This window comes from Pyrus communis, chromosome 5, assembly GCF_041283825.1.
Source record: "Pyrus communis isolate YQ-2024b chromosome 5, ASM4128382v1, whole genome shotgun sequence".
Taxonomy (NCBI): Eukaryota; Viridiplantae; Streptophyta; class Magnoliopsida; order Rosales; family Rosaceae; genus Pyrus; species Pyrus communis.
This window is the reverse complement of record NC_142569.1, coordinates 22027234-22045024: the sequence shown is the minus strand read 5'-3', so window position 1 is coordinate 22045024 and position 17791 is coordinate 22027234. Positions and strand designations below refer to the sequence as shown.

The following is a 17791-nucleotide window of genomic DNA, read 5'->3' as shown; positions in this document are numbered from 1 at the left end:
TGAAATATTGTGCTTGATTTGAGTTCACCAATGGTCATCTCCACTCAGATCATGCCCATCACTCTTTGTCCTCCTTGATTAAAACCTTGGATTAGTAGACGGCTTAGGGATAGTTAATCCACCTTGATGCCGATTGTGGTCATTGTTAACTTTTGCATGATGTTTATAGCCGATCCACCATCCACAAGCATCTGGTTAGAGTATTTCTTCGCACTTAGCGAGGTCAGGGTGATCACGGGCTTGCACCTTTGATGCTCCCCTTGCTCATTCAGTGGCACCAACTTTGGAGTAGCATGTTAAAGAATGGCGATTACCTTCACCTTGCTCCGGGTTGTGACACCAATGAATTCTCCGCTTGAGGTAGAAGTGTTCAGGCTCCTTCCCTTGGTTGCAATGATGGCTTGTCCATTCTTTGATGCCATTGATTTTGAGGTGTGCTTTAGATTTCTTGAAAGAAGAAAGAGATGAGAGGTAGAGATGGTCCGACCAGGCGTGCCAAATTTGTAAACACAAATTTTCCTGCGATGAATGAAACAAGAACACGTGTACAAAATAATATTTTGTATTAATTTTGGGGTTAAAATCTCTTTTACAATTTGATCCTCTGATTTTATCTTCATAAGGTGTAGATTTGTGGATGAGCTGTTGAACCAAAGGGTCGTCGGGCCTTGGTCTAAGGATGAATAGTGGTGCAGATTTCTTGATGTTGTTGATGCAAAGGACCGTCGAGGATTGATCTTAGGATGAATGAGGATGAACGGATCTTCAAGGGCCTTCGGAGCTTGATCTTGATGAACAGTTGTGTGGATTACTTCAAGGGCCGTTGGGCTTGATCTTGATGAATGAGGATGAACGGATCTTTAAGGACCTTCAGGGCTTGATCTTGATGAATGAGGATGAACGGATCTTCAAAGGCCTTCAAGGCTTGATCTTGATGAGCATTTGTGTGGATTTCTTTAAGGATTTGACAAAGAACAAAGAGAGTTTTCTTGATCATTCGGGATTCTTAGGAATTTAGGAGGTTGGATGCTTGAAAGCTTTAGAGTTTCATAGCTTCAAGGATTTGGGGAATTCTCTTCCAATTTGGGAGTAGAGAAATGTATATGTGAATTGGTCCCCTGAAATGGATGAAATGACTTTGTATTTATAGAAATTTTCAAGGCCTAAATTTGAATATAATATTCAGATGAAAAAAATCATTTCTGCTAGGTGTTGACACATGTACTATTTGATGACTTTTTCGATTTTTCGTTGAGTCACAGGCTACTTGTAAAATTTATGTGACACGTGAACGTTAAATTTTCATGCATTGGTTAACATTTATTTCACCAAAATTTCGATGTCTACAAACATCACCCATGAAAACCCGAAGTTTTTTTCATGCAAAATTAAATCAATACATGTCTATTAGAACCTGTATGTTCTACTCCTATGTGAATGGATTGATTTTTCTCGATTATACTAACAATATCTTGTCAATCTATTTTGTGATAGGAACATGGCGAATTTGAACAAACTCGACTTCACCGCTTTAGAGGTCTCTAGAAGGAACTACTTCAAGTGGGTCCAAGATCTAAAGCTCCACTTCACTGCCAAGAACTTGCGTCCCGCTATTGAGGAAGAGACTGACAACCCTGTTGGCAAAGCTGAAAAAGCCACTACTATGATCTTCATTCGAAGACATATCCATGATGATCTACATCTTGCTGAAGAGGATCTACATGCAATATGGGTCACTTTGGTTGATTGCTTTGATATTCAAAAGGACTTATTCTTGCCTGTAGCAAGACATGACTGCCAACATTTGCGCTACCAAGACTTTAAGTCTGTGAATGAATATAATTTTGAAATTTGTCGAATCCGATCACTTCTCAAGCTTTGTAATGAAACTTTGAACAAAGAAGATCTCTTAGAGAAGACCTATTCGACCTTATCTGCTTCTAATATTGTCCTGCATCAACAATATAGAGCTTAGAAGTTCACTAAGTTCTCGGATTTGATCTTTGTTTTACTTCTCACTGAAAAGTAGAACCAGCTGTTGATGAAGAATCATCAAGCTTGACCTACTGGGGCGACTGTTGTGCCTGAAGCACATTATAACACAAACCAACACCCAAAACACCAAAAGAGGCATGGTAAGGGTGGCCAGAAGGCATCCCACCAAGGTCAACAGAGTCAAGGCCCATCCAAGTGAGAAAACAAAGCCCATAAGCACCCAAACCTCGCTTCCAAGGCCCCGAACTTCAAGAATAAGGGCAAAGCACCTGAAACCATGGATGCGAACATGTGCTATCGCTGTGGTTCAAAGGACCATTGGTCCCGTGTTTGCTGAGCTCCCAAGAAGGTTGTAGATAAATATCATTCTCATCGTAAGAAGTTTGAATCAAACTTCGTGCAAGTGGACAAACCGGAGACTACAAAGATGGAGGTTTCTGATTTTTAGGAAGATACCACCCCTATGCAAGATTAAAATCTTAGACATAAACAATTTTAGTTAGTTAAAATTGCACATTGGGGCCGAATTCCACCTAGTGGCCGAACCCCTCTTTATTTTTGGTTGATTTTTGAACAATTTTTCCTTTATGTTTGGATTATTTGTTGGTGATTTATTTTTGGATATTAAGTTTTAATTAGTTATCATCCTTGAATAAATGAAATTATTTTGAATTGATATTTGTTTTTAGAACTTTTATGCATGTGACCAATTCAAATTAATTTTTCATTCTAGGTGTGACTAGTGGGAAAGTTAGTTGTCTGGCAGATAGTGCAACCACGCACACAATTTTGCGTGAACGCATCTATTTCACTAACTTCATACCTAAGAATGCACCTCTGACAACCCTCTTAGGCCTATCCAACCTGATTGAAGGATAAGGTAAGGCATGTATAATGTTGTCCAATGGTATAATCTTGACCATTATTGAGGCACTCTATTCTCCACGTTTCGAAAGAACGTTGTTAAGTTTCAATGACAGATAACAAATACCATGCTGAAACCCACGTAGAAAACGGAGTTGAATTTGTGTGCATAACTTCCTACGAATATGGCCAGAAGCGTATTCTAGAGAAGATGGAGCGTATCCCGAGTGGTCTATATACTCTGACCATACGCCCCATGGAATGCCACTATGTGGCCGGCCCTACTACTGGGACCACGCAAGAAATTACACTTTGGCAAGATCGTTTGGGACATCCTGGACGAATAATGATACGCTGTATCCTCAAATCTTCACACGGGCATCTATTAACCCGAAGTTTAGGTTTGATCCAAGGAATTGCATGTCAAACATGTTCAATGGGAAAGCTTATTACTAAGCCTTCTTATGACAAGATTCATTCAAATCCTCCCATTTTTCTACAACAGATTCATGGGGACATTTATGGACCGATTCACCCTTCCTGCAGACCATTTAGATACTTTATGGTTTTGGTTAACGCTTCCACACGTTGGTCACATGTGTGCTTGTTGTCCACAAGGAAGGCTGCATTCTCCAAACTATTGGCTTAGGTTATCAAGCTCAAGGCTTAGCACCCTGATTATCCGATCAAATCTATTCGATTGGATAATGTTGGAGAATTCACATCTAAAACTTCTGATGACTATTGCATGTCGATTAGGGTTGGCGTTGAACATCATGTACCCTATGTTCACACCCAGAATGGTCTGGCAGAGGCTTTCATTAAGTGCTTACAGATGATTGCTTAATCGTTGGTCATACGTCTACTTAGGGCCAGGCAATATTACACGCAACAAAGTTGGTTCGCCTGAGTCCTGTTGCGACACAACCATTTAGTGCCCTTTAGTTGGTTACGAAATACGAACCCGACATGTCGCATCTGCACGTTTTTAGTTGTGCGGTATATGTGTTAATCTCGCCGCCCTTACGTACAAAAATGGCGTTTTAACGAAGGATAGGAAGCGTCCTTGAAGAGACGAATCCTCCTCCCAAGAATTGTGAGATTTCGGTCTATTATACTAGCTTAGATGATGTGTGGCGTAGAAAAGAGATGATTGTTGACAATGCATTAGCATATGCAGTAGTTACTGAGATCATGTTGAGCGATGAAATCGAACCGCGTTTCGTTGATGAATGTCGACGTAAAACTGATTGGTGAAACTGTGAACAAACAATCCAAATCAAACTCGAATCGCTTGCGAAACGTAAGGTGTTTGGACCTATAACTTCTACTCCACCATATGTGAAGCCCGTTGGCCATAAGTGGGTTTTCGTTTGGAAGCCTAATAAGAAAAACAAAATTGTGCATTACAAAGCTCATCTTGTTGCAGAAGGTTTCTCACAATGCCCCGAGATTGACTATGATGAAACTTTTTCACCCGTTATGGATGTGATTACTTTTCGCTACCTTATCAGTTTGGTAATTTCCGAAAAACTAGATATGCAGTTGATGGATGTAGTAACTGCATATCTCTATGGGGATCTTGATACGGAAATTTACATGAAAGTTCTTGAATGACTTACATTGACTGGTTCAAATATTTCCAAACTCCGGAACACACTCTTAATTTAGCTGAGGTGTTCACTCTACGATTTGCAATTGGCAATATATGTGAATGACATGAATCTTCTCCAAACTTCTGAAAAGCTGGCGAGAACTGCTACGCACCTAAAGTCGAAATTTGAGATGAAAGATCTAGGTAAGACTTGATATTGTCTCGGTCTCGAGATAGAGCATTGTTCTGATGGAATCCTAGTACATCAATCGAATTACACCCAGAAGGAATTGTGTCACTTTAATGAGGATAAAGCGAAGCCTTTGAGTACTCCTATGGTCGGTCGATTACTAAATACAAAACGAGATCCCTTACGTCCAAAGGAGGATGATAAAGAGATTTTGGAGCCTGAAATTCCTTATCTAAGTGCGATAGGCGCTTTATTGTACGTAGTTCAATGCGCTAGACCCGACATCTCCTTTGCTGTTAATCTTTTGGCAAGATATAGTAATGCACCAACACGCAGACACTGGACTAGCGTGAAAGACATCTTCCATTACCTTAAGGGTACTATGGATTTGGGCTTGTTCTATCCCTATGAATCCTCGAGTGATACCACATCCTATGCTTCTCGAGTCGATTCTCGCCTTGTTGGTTATGCCAACACAGGATACTTATTTGATCCGCACAAGGCAGTTCTCAAACAGGTTATGTCTTTACTTTTGGAGACACTACAATCTCTTGGAGGTCAACTAAACTGACCTTAGTTGTCACTTTGTCTAACCATGCTGAAATTCTCGCCTTACTTGAAGCAACTCGGGAATGCTTTTGATTGAGAGCAGTAGTGAGCCATATTCAAAGCTCCTGCAATCTTTATCTCGCCGTTGATGTCCCGACGATGATCTTTGAAGACAACGCAGCATGCATCAAATAGCTCAATAAATGTTACATCAACGGAGACAACACCATGTATATTGCGCCGAAGTTCTTCTTTTCACATCAACAACAAAAGCATTGGAAGATTGAAGTCACGCAAATCCGTTCACAAGACAATCTGGCCGACCTCTTCACCAAATCACTACCGAAGACGACGTTTCAAAAGCTTGTTCTTGGAATTGGTATGCGTAAACTTTCTGAGTTGTAACTTTGCTATTTCTCTTTGGAATTGTGTCAAACTCAAGGGGAGTATCCTAAAGATACTTGCTTAATCTTAATATAGTCTTTTTCCCTACGATTAGGAGCATTTTCCCATTGGGTTCTTGATACCTAACTAGGTTTTAACGAGGCATCCACCTTGGGCTAGTCATATCCCTGATGACGTCCCATACATGTTTCTTTTGACTTTGCATTTCTCACGCATTTTTCCTTAAACTATAGATTTCATCCCTCCTTGGGTTTTTTCCATAGCCTTAGGGTTTTTTTAGTGAGACTTACTACTTATGCAAGTTCCTACCTTGTTGAGAATAAGCGTTGTTCCTTAGAATCAGTGCTGATGAGTCGACTTCCTCAACTTCTGCATGATGCTGAATCTACTTTGTGTATTTACACACTCAAGGGGAGTGTTGTAAACATTCCTAGTTCAAGTGGGATTGTGTAAATCCTAAATTAGATTTTATTCTAGTTATCCTTTCCTATTACAACTTGTATTACTTGGGGAAGAAAGAATATCTTCTCTCCTTTTACTATTATAAATAAAGGCACAATGTAGGAGGGATAACAACACACATTCCCCGACAATTCTATAAACACATCTCTATCAATCTCTCTCCCTCGACCGCCGGCCCCTTTTAACCTTGTCAGATAAAATAGGTCACAACAATTAAAAAGTTGTAAGCTAAATATTTTTCCAGAAAGTCATAAGCTAAGTTAAATAAATACAAATACAAAAAAGTGACACGGTGACAAATGATTTTGTAAAGAATAAATCCAGAAATAACTTAAAGTGGAACAAATATAACCTATTAATCAAAGATTATTTAACATGTTAGTTTAACAAATAATCCTACCTGACTTTAAACGAATTTCCTTTCCATCATATTCTTTCTTAAGTAACACTTCAGGTGCAATATATGAAGGGGTGCCAATAGTCGATTTTGGTTGTGAATGCAGCACGGGAAATATGGAAAAATAATCAAAATTTGAATACTATATAGAATTATAGCCATCTTTTTAAATTTATGATATGTATAACCAAAAGTTGATATGAAAGTACTAATATACCCTTAATGATTAAGACTTTTTACAAAACAAATTCAAAGCCTTACCTCAGCAACCTGACAATTCCAACCCTCTCAAAAAACTCAACCAATTTCTAATTATCAACATCAAAAGCTAAATTTCCAACAAATACCTTGTCCTCCTCCTGTGGCTCGACATTCGAACCGTTCTCTCTCTCTCTCTCTCTCTCTCTCTCTCTCTCTCTCTCTCTCTCCTCAAAGACCCGTTTTTCTCGTTGTCGTCGCTCCATCAATGGTGAGCATGTTGTCCTCTCCAACCCAGTCCAAGGTCTGGGCTACGAAGGCGACAGAGGAGAAATGGGTTTTGCTCCTGTGGGACAGCTAAATTTCACTCCCTCGTTTTCCACACTCTAAAGTTCACTCATTTTTCTTCTTGAGAGATTATATTCACACAACCCAAATTACTTGTCCCACACTCTTATTTTTTAAATATTTTTTAGATATTCTACACACTACTAACACTTGAAAAAAAACATATTAAAAAAAATTAAAATGGTATGAGAGAAGTAATTTAGGGTGTGTGAATATAATCTCTATTGTTCTTTCCCTTTTATACACCAGAAAATCACACAAATCCCACACTTCTTTTGAACTCAGTAACCAAGATTTAAATATGCATAAGGAGTTTCAGTCAAATGAGGAAACCTTCAGTCAATTGAACCACATTCGCTTCACCCAAGAACCCACATTTACAAAGCTCCAACTCTTTCCTTCTATTTTTTGGACTAAATTTTGTGCTGAAAAACAAGAACAATCAGGTGTGAAGGAAAACATTGAAGATCAGGAAGCATAGAGCAGCAAAATCATTTGGGTTTTGAGAGTCTTTGGATTTGTTTTGTAAAAAGTTATAGTCATGAAGGGAATATTAGTGCTTTTATATCAACATTTGATTATAATTATCATAAATTTTAAAGATTGGCTATAATTCTATATGGAGTTCAAATTTTAATTATTTTTCCAAATTTCCCATGCCGCACCGAGTACTGAAAAACGAGACCGAGCCTAATTAGATGGATATGATAACTATACACAGCACGAAATAACAAGGTAGTAATACAGATAAGCAAGGAAAGAATAGATGACACTTATCTGTATTACTACCTTGTTAGTAAGTACCATCTTATTAAATAATTTCAAACACATTTATGTTTGAGTTTAATCACCAGAGATCTTTCATAAGTTACCACCGGACTCCAGCAAAATGAAGCCCGTCGTGCATGCCGAGAGAGAGAGAGAGAGAGAGAGAGAGAGAGAGAGAGAGAGAGAGAGAGTAGGAGTAGTACCTTTGAGTAGCCAAAGTCACATATTTTTAAAGGAGGAGCTGGACTTCCGTCTAACAATGTGTTCTCCAACTTCAAGTCCCGGTGGCACTTGCTTCGGATATAAATACAAAACAATGTATCGAATCTAGTATTAGTTATCAGGAAAAAGAAAAAAAAAAAAAAAAAAGAAGAAGAAGCAAAGATAGACAATGTATTCATACCATTGCGTGACGGTAACTGACTCCTGAAATAAGTTGTTGGAAGAAGAAGCGGGCCTGCAAAACAAGTACATTAGAAATAGGTAGGACTCATCCTCACTGAAACGCCCAGCGTTGCATATCCGCTCAAATAGCTCTCCTCCAGATGCATATTCCATAACAGTAGCCAGGTGAGTGGGTGTTAGCATAGTACGAAACCGAGTTCCGCAGTGAATTTAGTTTGTGTTTAGATGTTAATATTTAACAAACCTCTTTGAATCGGACAATGTTCGGATGTCTCAATAACCTGTGGTTTATAATTTCTCATTGTACATTTTCATCTATCCGTTAGAAGAAGAAAAAATACAGAAGTAGAGTAAATCAACAATAAAAGGAGAATATTAGAAGTGGAATCACCAAGCACAACACGGGCACGAAATTAAAATCTTATGTTGCATGGTGATGCGAGAATTACTTGACACTCAAATTAAACCCTCGTTTGACAATTGTAGTAGAATGGATAAGTGAGGGATCGTTCTAGACCGGGGATTAGGAGGGCTTGCTAAAACCTTCTAAATTGACTTAAAAACATAAAAACACAATATAAAACACTATTTAATGCTCGAAGAAAGCAAAACTAAAAATAAGAAAGATTAAGACTAAGACTTCAACGAAATAGGGGGGGGGGGAATTGGATTTGGACGAATTTAAACTAAAATGAATACTTGGAAACAAAACAAATTGTAAATATGGATTTGACGGAAATGAATGGATGGGAAGCTAGCTAAGGGTTCTTTCTCTACACATGATATTTATGCATATGAATCAATTTCCAGTTATTCCTTCATTGAATTATGAACGACAATGCCCCAAATTAACCGTGACATCACTAGTTAACCCTTAGATTTTCCTTATATTATTGGATTGGATGGCATCATTCGACAACCCAAAACATTCTCAAAAGTTCCCTACATGTCATCATAATAGAGATACAATCGAAGATCATTAAGAATAATGAAAACCATAAGCATTGACAAAGCATTTGTAACTATGACATCATGTTACTCATGCTAAGAATTAAACTTAACGCGATCGTGACAAGCGACCTTCACTACTTTCAAGTATAAGTTAGTAACGATTATGTGAAACCTTCTTAAACTTTAGCCACATATTCATGCATGCTAATTAAGTGTCGACCCTCAATCAACAAACACAAATAAGTTAATCATCAAATAGTTAAGCCAATTGCATTCACGAATCAAGAGTTCATAACCGGAATTCATCAATTCATATCACATAAATAAACATGGTATTGAAATCACCCCTAGCCAAAAAGGGTTTAGTTCCTCATAACTTTGAAATCAAAGAAACACCTAAACATTCCAACAACTCAAACTTGAATTGTATGAACGTTTAGGCACTCTTCTCTTCCATTACAAAACAAAGAGAATTGAATTTAAACATTGAAATCAAAGAAACGCGTAAACATTCCAACAACTCAAACGTGAATTGTATGAACGTTTAGGCCTTCTTCTCTTCGTCTTCGTTGTAGCACAAGGACTAAGGGATGTTGTTGGTGTGTTGAATGGATTGGGGGATTATGGAAATGGAAGAAATGGAGGAGAAAGGGAAGGGAATGGTGCAGAAAATGGAGAGACTCACGGCTAGGGAGAAGATGGAAGTGTTTGTGGTGTGTTGTGTATGAAAAATGAGATGTGATGTCCATGAATGAATGAATGCAAGGGTATTTATAGGAGTAGTGGAGGGAACATATGGCTATGTCATTTGTAGGTGAAGTAGGTGGATGTTGTAGGTGAAGTAGGTGGATGTTGTAGGTGAAGTGGATGTTGTAGGTGAAGTAGGTGGATGTTGTAGGTGAAGTGGGTGGATGTTGTAGGTGAAGTAGGTGGATGTTGTAGGTGAAGTAGGTGGATGTTATGTTAAGTGATAAGTGATAAGTGATATGATATGTGGTTATGATATGATAAGTGGTTAAGTGGTGATGATAAGTGATAAGTGATTAAGTGATATGATATGTGGTGATGATAAGTGATAAGTGCATGTGGGTTAACTAATGAAGGAAATGCATGTGCAATGACAATGTGTTAGAATGGATGTGTGTTATGCATGGCATGATTGGGATTAGGAAAGGTTTAAATGTCCTAAAACTAAAGAGAACAAGGTTCCAACACTTTGGCTCCAATTAGGTCTTCAATTTCGTCCAACACTTTGGCTTCAAGCATAAGCTATCCGTCCTTAGCCCAAAAGTGCTCCAAAAGTCTCCAAAATGCATCTTTTTGCTCCTTTAGCCCTTTGGACCTACAAACACACGAAAATAGCTTAAAGTACTAAAATAACTAAAGAAACATAACGTAAATGTACGAGAACAAGTCATTTAAGTCGCATAAATATGCTCCTATCACATGGATAAAAACCGATCAATCAGGAAACATGTCCTGCCTACATCACTACGTAAAAATTCAAATTCAAGCTTCATTCACACTATTGATACGAAGATAAAATAAAATGGTTAATCGAGTGGTTTACAAAAGAATGCACGCATTGTTGAAACCCATCAAGCCAATGTCTTTCCGCTTCTGATTTACTAATGAGAACCATTAGTCCACAGTCCTCCAATGCGACGAATGCCAACATAATCGAATTCTGCGGAAACATAACTAACCTTTCGCAGTTGTATAGTTATTCTCCAAGTCAGTTGACAGCATGAAGAACTCAGATTCAGTTGCCAATTCTTTACGAGTTTCTTTCGTAGGCATACTATTCATGGTTTACCACATACATGGCCAAAGAATCGAAAAGCATGCTCATTTAATCCAATCGCACTTTGCTGAGGAGAAATTCATTCGAAAGAGAGCTGACAAACCAACAAACTGGGAAAATGGAAGAAAATAAAGGCCTTGTTTGGTATGGAGGATTGGACTGGAATGGATGAGCAACTATTTCAAGGTATGTTAAAAGGATGAAATGAAAAATTTGTAGCCAACTTGGAGGTAGAAGATGGATTACTCAACTAGAAAAGTTATCCATTCCATTCCTCCCTGTAGAATTTATCTTATGAGATAAATAAATATCAAAGGATATTTCACCCACATGAGGATATTAACCTCCTAATTATCTATGTGATAATTAGATGAAAATCAAGAGATATTCATATTAGAATATACTTGGCATTTTCACGGGCTTTTCAGTCTTTGTACACACTTCCCAACCACTATATAAGGAGTGTGGAGTAAAAAATAATCAAAAAAAATATGGAGGCAATACGTGGATTCTTGGATGAAAAAGACAAGATTACCCTCAAGGCACACCGAGATTTCTGCGCGCAAGCAGCAGACAATCATCCCTCAATCAAGGTCAAAAGTGATCAAAATAATTATTAATTCAAAACCTATTTCATCAACCCTCATCAAATATTCCCCAATAGGTAACTCCCAAATTATTTCTTTCAAATTATATTAATTAGCTAATTAATTGATTTATTACTCAATTAATTTATTAATTAACTAATTGATGGTGATTAACACCAAAAAATACCAAAGGTGGCCGGTTCCCACTTCTTCAAAGGGGGCCGGCCGCACCCCTATAAATACCACCCAATTTTCTCCAAAAACCTAAGTGGAAGCTTCTTGCAAAATTCTCCCTCAAAAGTCTAACTTTGACATCGGAGGTTCTTCGGCCAAAGCCACCCCCCCCCCCCCAAAATTCATTGTGGGCGCGTGAGGCTCTAGGCCTTGATCTAAGGTGTAAATTGTTTTTGCAGGTGCATTTTCATCCAAGAACAAGAAGAAAGAAATTTGCATCCACAAGGAGGCTTTGGGGAAGAGAGAAATAATAAGAAACACAAGCGTTTCCACAATTCAAATATTCTAGTTAGGTCTTTAGAGCTATCACTTTCGGCTCTAGGTCTTGGGAGGTAAAAACCATGGGGCAACTCGACATACCATAGCCAACCCGACGACCTACGAGGTTCTAGACGTGCACAGAGGGTCAGAGCAGTTGTTCGTGTTTCTAGGAGCATGTTGAGATTCAAGCTTCCGCATAAAAGGTACACACGTCCTTTCGAATTTATTTATAGTGTTCCAACACTCCCCAAAATGGGAGGTTTAGAAGGGAGAAGTTTTCTTCATGTCTAATCCTCTTCTAATCGCCACTTAGTACTATGATTTAGTGTTATTCTTCTTCATTTATATGTAAAATGTCTTAAGTTTAAGTCTCGTCAAAGATGAATTTAAACCACATTATTACCAGCCCATTGTAATACTAAGTCCACCTCCTTTCTCTTTAATGTAGATAATATCATTGTTCAAAAAAAATAAATAAATAAATAAAAACCTCTTCTAATCCCCTTACAATGAAAAACCATTGCCTCTGCCTTCAAAATACGAATTTTCCACACCAATCCAATCGTCCACACCAAACGAGCCTAAATACGTGTAAACTTTTCAATTGATCCTGGCCCGAGCAGCTAAGTCCTCCCACAGTCCCACTCTACAGCCTCTCTCCATAAAAAAAGGGAACTGCTTGGTCAATTTAAGGTAAACGTTGCAGTTCAAAATTCATTGGTTATTCATTTTCCTTAGCTTATTCAACAGTTTAGCAGAAGACGTGTTTTTTATCTTCCATCCTCCATTCAGCTTTCACCATACAAAATCCCCAGCACTTAGAATTTGAAACAAACGAAAAACAATTCGAAACAGGCACAAAAGGCAACTAAACAATCTACCTTTAACTAAAAACACCTATCAATGTTCACATTTAAAGAAATCAAATATAGAGGAAAAAAAAATCCAAGAAATAAAATAAAAAAAAGGATTTCACAAATGGTCCCTAAAATTGATCATCACCATCATGATGGTCTTTAAAATTGAAAATCAATCAATGTATTCCTTGAAAATAGGCGTCGCAAATCAATGTGGTTCTTTCTTCACAATTCTGTTAAAAATTTCGTTAAGTGCTGACGTGACACATAATGGGCCCCACAAAATTTACGGGTTTTTATCATAAATGGTCCCTGAAATTGACCCACACCATCAAGATGGTCCCTGAAATTGACATACACTATTAAGATGGTCCTTGAAATTGAAAATCAATCAATATAGTCTTTGAAAATAAGTATCGTAAATCCATATGGTCCTTCCACCATAATTCTGTAAAAAAATTTGTTATGTACTGATATGAGTTTAATAATTAATTAAAAAAGTTGTCTGAATATCTTTTGCACTATGGCTTTTTTTTTTTTTTTTTTTATAGTAGGGCCTACTTCGTCACATCCCGGCCTGGGGCGGATCACTTCTCGGGCCCGCTCCACCACTGTAGCACGATATTGTCCGCTTTGGGCTTACCATTCCCTCACGATTTTGTTTTTGGGAACTCACGAGCAACTTCCCAATGGGTCACCTATCATGGGATTGCTCAAGCTCCCTTCTCACTTAACTTCGGAGTTCCAACGGAACCTGAAGCTAGTGAGCTCCCAAAATGCCTCGTGCTAGGTAGAGATGGGAATATACATATAAAGATCACTCCCCTGGGCGATATGGGATGTCACAATCCACTCCCCTTAAGGGCCCGATGTCCTCGTCGGCACACCACGGCCAGGGTTAGGCTCTGATACCAATTGTCACATCCCGGCCCGGGACGAATCACTTCCCGGGCCCGCTCCACCACCGTAGCACGATATTGTCCTCTTTGGGCTTACCATTCCCTCACGGTTTTGTTTTTGGGAACTCACGAGCAGCTTCCCAGTGGGTCACCCATCATGGGATTGCTCAAGCCCCCTTCTAGCTTAACTTCGGAGTTCCAACGGGACCCGAAACCAGTGAGCTCCCAAAAGGCCTCGTGTTAAGTAGAGATGAGAATATACATATAAGGATCACTCCCCTGGGCGATGTGGGATGTCGCATACTTACAAGAGATATCCCTTCTATAAATTCTCAAAGGCACAAGGCTTAACCAATTCCAAGGAGGGGGTGTGGAAATAGTTTTCAGCCAATAATAAACGGACCTCGGTTATAACCTCTTTATCTCAAGGCAGACCTTGCCGTTCTTTGCATCGCCAGACCACCAGGGAAGCGCCAAACAATCTCGCCAAGATTAAGGCTGAGAGGATGTTGATCACCTAAATGCTAACGATAATGTCCAAGAAGTCATTGTCAATCGGCCAAGTCGTCACCAAAGGTGATCTTGATCCAGGTTCAATTCGGTGAAGGGTGTCGAAGTGTGTAAAAATTGGTGTATTGAGATTTTTTTTTGTGTAAAGAATAGACAGCGAAGAAGGTAGAGAAATATGGACTGGGATCGGAGGTGATTACAGGACTGGATTTTTTGGTTGACAACATTCTTATTAACTATTAAAGTTTTAAGCCTATTTGTAATTTCTTTAATTTAATTAGACTTGTATGACTCATTTATGTGTCACATCAGTACATAACATAATGTTTGACAAAATTATGACAGAATGAATACATTGATTTAAGACACTTACTTGCGGGCTATATTGATCAATTTTGAATTTCAGGGACTATTTTAATGTCGCAGGTCAATTTCAAGGACCATTTTGGTGTCGCAGGTCAATTTTAAGGACCATTTATGACAAAAAATGACTTATGGGGCCATTTATGTGTTATATTAGCACTTAACAAAAATTTTAACAAAATTGTGACGGAATGACCACATTGATTTGCGACACTTATTTTTAGGGACTACATTGATTATTTTCAATTTCAGATATCATCTTGATGGAAAGAGTCAATTACAAGAATCATTTATGATAAAAACCCAATAAAAAAAAAATCCACAAAACCACATTCAAAAAAAAAAAAAAAAAAAAAAAAAACAAAAAGAATAAAAGAGTAGAATTCAGAGACTAACCTTTTCACCTCTCTCTATCCCTCATAAGCCTTGCAACCCCAAAATTTCCCGACCCAATATCCCGAACCAGCTCGTATCGATCGCTATCGTGCATGACCGGCATGCTCATGCCTGGCCCAACCGTAAGCACAGACCGATTCATCTCTCTCCCTCCCTCTATATACACCAACACCCTCTGAAAAAAAAATAAAAACCCAATTAAGTCCCTCCACAGGCTGAGCTTTCTCTGATTCTCTCTCCAATGTTAGAGAGAGAGAAAGAAAGAGAGAGAAATGGCAAGGGGAAAGCAATGATCAAACCAATGGAAGGGGTGGTGGTGGAGGTGGGGTGGCAGCGCCTGGACCACTGCATTAATGGGAAAAGCTGGTGAGTGAGGAAATAGACCGCGATGGGTTCGTTCGTCCCCGTGAAGCTCCCACCCACCTCAGGAATGGGGGTTCCTCTGATTTTTGCCGGAAAATCAAAGCTTTAATCTTTTTATAAATTTCTGGATTGTTTAGCACACTGATTACTGATTGGTGCTGCAGAGGCGTTAGATGATACAGCTCGTGTATCTACCATGCACCCTCTCTCTCCTCTCTCCTCTCTCCTCTCTGAGTCTCTGTGTGTGTTTCTTTCAGCTCTGTTCGCGATGTGTGTGAGAGTGAGATTGATTTTGTTTTTGTGTTGGTGTGTATTTATATGACTCTATTTTGGGAAAAATTATTTTCTAATTTTGTGATATTTTTTTGTTTATGATTTTATCCACTCCATAGTCCAAAACTAAACCATTTTCGAGATTCGAATATAAGACTTCTCACTTTCAAATAAAGAGGAATATCATCAAACGTCAAGTGACAAGTTTTAAATATTATCTTTTATTATTCTTTTATATTTAAAACTCTCATAATTATTTTTTCTATTAATTGATATACACTACAAGATTAATTTAAGATTTCATTTTTCCTCTGATCTCCTCTGTCTCCCCCTTTTTTTTCCCAAATATTCTCTGCCGGCTTCTTCCTCACTATGTGCCCTTCTTTCCTTCATAATAATAATGGGAAAAAAAAAAATTTAAACCATCTTCTCCATCTATCATTTCATGAAAAATATGAGATATATATATATATATATATATATATATATATATATATATATATATATATTCCAACGCAGACTTCATGTTTTACCAAATTTGTCTGTTCTTTTTTCATTTTTTTTCACTCTCATCTCTCTCATTTTTTTTCCCCAGTTTTCTCTACCGTATACAGTCTTCTTCCCCCTCTTAGTTTCCTATCTTCATAAGAATATGGGGCAAAAACAATTAAGTCATCTTCTTCAACTACCATGAAACAAAAAAAAATAAAGTAAAAAAATTCAAACTCATACTTCAGTTTTGCATATTGCATAAATATGGTTCACCCTCTCATTTTCACAAGTGCAATCTATTTGCATTTGACAGCTTGACTATCCATCTTTAACATGACTGCAGAAGTGGGAGAGAGAAGAAATTGAAGACTCCTACGGCAAAAACATAAACATAGCAAAGGAAAAATTAGGGAAGGAAAAAAAAAGAAAAAAAAGAAAAAAAAAACATTAAATTAATCTAATGGTGTATATCAATTAGTAGAAAAAATAATTATGAGAATTTTAAATATAAAAGAATGATAAAAGTGTTGTAAGCATAATTTACTGAACAAATTATGGAGGCCATATAGAGAGAGAAGGTGTGGCATAGAGAGAAGAAGAGAGAGATGTGTAATTGTGAGGTGTGTTCTATTCCACCCATTGTGCCTTTATTTATAGTAGTAGGAAAAGTAAAAACATTTCCCATTAGGATTACAACTCTTAATAAGTAATCTACTCCTAATAGGAATGTAAGATACATTTCCATATCTACTAGGATTTACACAATCACATTCCTATTCTAAATATGACTGCAACACTCCCCCTTGAGTGTGTAAATACTCAACAAACCATCGCATCAGATTCTTCAGCAGATAAGGTAGAATAGTTGATGAAGTCATCGACACAACGAGTGATCGCAAGTCTCTAATTTACTTTGAAGTATGCATTTGTAAAAACTCATAAAAACCTTGATATGGTAAAACCCAAAAAATGGGGAAAACCCATAGACTAAGGAGAAATGTAAGAAAAGTATGCATAATGTCTAAAATGCTCGTCAAACTGGACGAAGGTAGTGAACTCAACGGAGTATGATCATGCCAGGATGGGTGCCTCATTAAAACTTAGTTAGGTAGCAAAAACCCAGTGGGAAAAATGCTCCTAATCGTAGGGAAAAAGAGTACATTAAGATCATGTGAGTATGCTTCAAGATACTCCCCCTGAGTTAGACATAACTTCTAAATAAGAGAACTACAAGCGATTCAACTCAGATAATTTACGCGTACCGATTCCTTGGACGAGCTTCTGAAATGTAGACTTGGGCAATGACTTGGTGAAGAGATTGGCCAAGTTGTCTTGGGAATGGATTGCATGACTTCAATCTCCTGATGCTTTGCTGATGTAGATGGAGGCGCAATATGTCTTGGCGTTGACTTCGTTGATGTATCATGGCTTGGTCAGGTTGATACATGTGGCATAATCTTCATAGATCGTCGTGGGGACTCAACAATGGATGAAAACACAGCAAGTTCTTCGAAATTCTCAACAAGAACTCCTAACCATGTCTTATTTGTGGCGTAGTGAAGTGAGGTGAGTCTTGGAACAATTCGAAGATTTCGCAACTAAGGTCATATCGTGGACTTCCAAGAA

The 17791-nt window shown here is 38.1% G+C and overlaps 1 pseudogene across 1 annotated transcript; it reads right to left on the bottom strand.

Moving 5' to 3' along the window:
• Positions 1 to 1573: 1573 nt before the first annotated feature.
• Positions 1574 to 15468, bottom strand: LOC148696985 (serine/threonine-protein kinase SAPK10-like; annotated as a pseudogene). The gene is made up of 9 exons (XR_015963226.1): positions 15046 to 15468; positions 12441 to 12447; positions 11559 to 11598; positions 8418 to 8490; positions 8262 to 8359; positions 8174 to 8229; positions 7974 to 8060; positions 6460 to 6598; positions 1574 to 1668 (listed from the first exon to the last, which is right to left on the bottom strand). The product of XR_015963226.1 is annotated as a serine/threonine-protein kinase SAPK10-like (transcript).
• Positions 15469 to 17791: the final 2323 nt, after the last annotated feature.